The sequence below is a fragment of the Arachis hypogaea genome, chromosome 7, assembly GCF_003086295.3.
Source record: "Arachis hypogaea cultivar Tifrunner chromosome 7, arahy.Tifrunner.gnm2.J5K5, whole genome shotgun sequence".
NCBI lineage: Eukaryota > Viridiplantae > Streptophyta > Magnoliopsida > Fabales > Fabaceae > Arachis > Arachis hypogaea.
The window spans coordinates 60,725,754-60,729,710 of NC_092042.1; the positions used below are offsets into that span (position 1 = coordinate 60,725,754).

At 43.2% G+C, this 3,957-nt stretch overlaps 1 non-coding gene across 1 annotated transcript; it reads left to right on the forward strand.

The window, feature by feature from the left end:
• Positions 1-3,080: 3,080 nt before the first annotated feature.
• LOC112704568 (small nucleolar RNA R71) lies at positions 3,081-3,188 on the forward strand. Its single transcript, XR_003155187.1, has one exon. It is a non-coding gene; the product is annotated as a small nucleolar RNA R71 (small nucleolar RNA).
• Positions 3,189-3,957: the final 769 nt, after the last annotated feature.

Sequence of the window (3,957 nt, forward strand, 5' to 3'; positions counted from 1 at the left end):
TTGAATCTCTCTTCCATTGAGCGCCCTCTTCACAAATGTCTATGAGGACTTGGTCCAACCTTTGATCAAAGTTGACCCTTCTAGTGTAAGGATGTTCATCTCCTTGCATCATAGGCAAGTTGAATGCCAACCTTACATTTTCCGGACTAAAATCTAAGCATGTCCCCCGAACCATTGTAAGCCAATTCTTTGGGTCCGGGTTCACACTTTGATCATGGTTCTTGGTGATCCATGCATTGGCATAGAACTCTTGAACCATTAAGATTCCGACTTGTTGAATGGGGTTGGTAAGAACTTCCCAACCTCTTCTTCGGATCTCATGTCGGATCTCCGGATATTCACTATTTTTGAGTTTGAAAGGGATCTCGGGGATCACCTTCTTCATGGCCACAACTTCATAGAAGTGGTCTTGATGCACCCTTGAGATGAATCTCTCCATCTCCCATGACTCGGAGGTGGAAGCTTTTGCCTTCCCTTTCCTCTTTCTAGAGGTTTCTCCGGCCTTAGATGCCATAAATGGTTATGGAAAAACGAAAAGCAACGCTTTTACCACACCAAACTTAGAAGGTTTGCTCGTCCTCGAGCAAAAGAAGAAAGAAGAGAGTAAAAGAAGAAGAAAAAGAGGAGATGGAGGAGGCTTTGTGGTTCGGCCAAGGGGGAGAAGTAGTGTTTAGGTTGTGTGAAAATGAAGAAGTGAAGAAGGGTTTATATAGGGGTGGAGAGGGGGGTAGGGTTCGGCCATTATGGGTGGGTTTGGGAGGGAAAGTGGTTTGAATTTGGATGGTGAGGTAGGTGGGGTTTTATGAAGGATGGATGTGAGTGGTGAAGAGAATGGTGGGATTTGATAGGTGAGGGGTTTTTGGGGAAGAGGTGTTGAGGTGATTGGTGAATAGGTGAAGAAGAGAGAAGGTGGTGGGGTAGGTGGGGATCCTGTGGGGTCCACAGATCCTGAGGTGTCAAGGATAGCTCATCCCTGCACCAAGTGGCGTGCAAAAATGCCCTTTCTACTAATCCTGGCGTTAAACGCCGGGCTGCTGCCCCTTTCTGGCGTTTAACGCCAGCTTCTTGCCCATTCTTGGCGTTAAACACCAGTCTGGTGCCCCTTTCTGGCGTTAAACGCCCAGAATGGTACCAGACTGGGCGTTAAACGCCCATTTTGCTGTCTTCACTGGCGTTTAAACGCCAGCAAGTTTTCATCCAGGGTGTGCTATTTTTCTTTCTGTTTTTCATTCTATTTTTGCTTTTTTTAATTAATTTTGTGACTTCACATGATCATCAACCTACAGAAATCATAAAATAACAAAAGGAAAATAGATAAATATAACATTGGGTTGCTTCCCAACAAGCGCTTCTTTAATGTCAGTAGCTTGACAGTGGGCTTTCATGGAGCCTCACAGATGTTCAGAGCAATGTTAGAACCTCCCAACACCAAACTTAGAATTTGACTGTGGGGGTTCAACACCAAACTCAGAATTTGGTTGTGGCCCCCCAACACCAAACTTAGAGTTTGACTGTGGGGGCTCTGTTTGACTCTGTTTTGAGAGAAGCTCTTCATGCTTCCTCTCCATGGTTACAGAGGGATATCCTTGAGCCTTAATCACAAGGGATTCTTCATTCACTTGAATGATCAATTCTCTTCTGTCAACATCAATCACAGCCTTTGCTGTGGCTAGGAAGGGTCTGCCAAGGATGATGGATTCATCCATGCACTTCCCAGTCTCTAGGACTATGAAATCAGCAAGGATGTAATGGTTTTCAATTTTTACCAGAACATCCTCTATAAGTCCATAAGCTTGTTTTCTTGAATTGTCTGCCATCTCTAGTGAGATTCTTGCAGGTTGTACCTCAAAGATCCCTAGCTTCTCCATTATAGAGAGAGGCATGAGGTTTATGCTTGACCCTAGGTCACACAAAGCCTTCTTGAAGGTCATGGTGCCTACTGTGCAAGGTATTGAGAACTTTCCAGGGTCCTATCTCTTTTGAGGTAATCACTGCCTAGTCAAGTCATCCAGTTCTTTGGTGAGCAAAGGGGGTTCATCCTCCCAAGTCTCATTACCAAATAACTTGTCATTTAGCTTCATGATTGCTCCAAGGTACTTAGCAACTTGCTCTTCAGTGACATCTTCATCCTCTTCAGAGGAAGAATACTCATCAGAGCTCATGAATGGCAGAAGTAAATCCAATGGAATCTCTATGGTCTCAGTGTGAGCCTCAGATTCCCATGGTTCCTCATTAGGGAACTCATTGGAGGCCAGTGGACGTCCATTGAGGTTTTCCTCAGTGGCGATCACTGCCTCTTCCTCCTCTCTAATTTCGGCCATGTTGATGGCCTTACACTCTCCCTTTGGATTCTCTTCTGTATTGCTTGGAAGAGTACTAGGAGGGAGTTCAGTAACTTTCTTACTCAGCTGACCCACTTGTGCCTCCAAGTTTCTAATGGAGGACCTTGTTTCAGTCATGAAACTTTGAGTTGTTTTGATTAGATCAGAGACCATGGTTGCTAAGTCAGAGTGGCTCTGCTTAGAATTCTCTGTCTGTTGCTGAGAAGATGATGGAAAAGGCTTGCCATTGCTAAACCTGTTTCTTCCACCATTATTATTGTTGAAACCTTGTTGAGGTCTCTGTTGATCCTTCCATGAGAGATTTGGATGATTTCTCCATGAAGGATTATAGGTGTTTCCATAGGGTTCTCCCATGTAATTCACCTCTTCTATTGATGGGTTCTCAGGATCATAAGCTTCTTCTTCAGATGAAGCGTCCTTAGTACTGCCTGGTGCAGCTTGCATTCCAGACAGACTTTGAGAAATCATATTGACTTGCTGAGTCAATATTTTGTTCTGAGCCAATATGGCATTCAGAGTATCAATCTCAAGAACTCCTTTCTTTTGATTCGTCCCATTGTTTACAGGATTCCTTTCAGAAGTGTACATGAATTGGTTATTTGCAACCATTTTAATGAGTTCTTGAACTTCTGCAGGCGTCTTCTTCAGATGAAGAGATCCTCCAGCAGAGCTGTCCAATGACATCTTGGACAGTTCAGACAGACCATCATAGAAGATACCTATGATGCTCCATTCAGAAAGCATGTCAGAAGGACACTTTCTGATCAATTGTTTGTATCTTTCCCAAGCTTCATAGAGGGATTCACCTTCCTTCTGTCTGAAGGTTTGGACTTCTACTCTAAGCTTACTCAATTTTTGAGGTGGAAAGAACTTTGCCAAGAAGGCATTGACTAGCTTTTCCCAAGAGTTCAGGCTTTCTTTAGGTTGTGAGTCCAACCATATTCTAGCTCTGTCTCTTACACTAAAAGGGAATAGCATAAGTCTGTAGACCTCAGGGTCAACCCCATTGGTCTTAACAGTGTCACAGATTTACAAGAATTCAGCTAAAAACTGATGAGGATCTTCCAATGGAAGTCCATGGAACTTGCAATTCTGTTGCATTAGAGAAACTAATTGAGGCTTAAGCTCAAAGTTGTTTGCTCCAATGGCAGGGATAAAGATGCTTCTCCCACAGAAGTCGGGAGTAGGTGCAGTAAAGTCACCCAGCACCTTCCTTGCATTGTTGGCATTGTTGTTGTTTTCGGCTGCCATGTCTTCTTCTTGTTTGAAGATTTCTGTTAGGTCCTCTACAGAGAGTAGTGCTTTAGCTTCTCTTAGCTTTTGCTTCAAGGTCCTTTCAGGTTCAGGGTCAGCCTCAACAAGAATGCTTTTGTCTTTGCTCCTGCTCATATGAAAGAGAAGAGAACAAGAAAATATGGAATCCTCTATGTCACAGTATAGAGATTCCTTGAGATGTCAGAGGAAAAGAAGAATAGAAGGAGGAGGTAGAAGAAGAATTCGAACTTATCAAGAGAGATGGAGTTCGAATTGTTGATAGTGGAGGAGTGTTAGTCCATAAATAGAAGGATGTGAGAAGAGGGAAAAAATTTTTTGAAATTAAAGTAAAATATTTTAA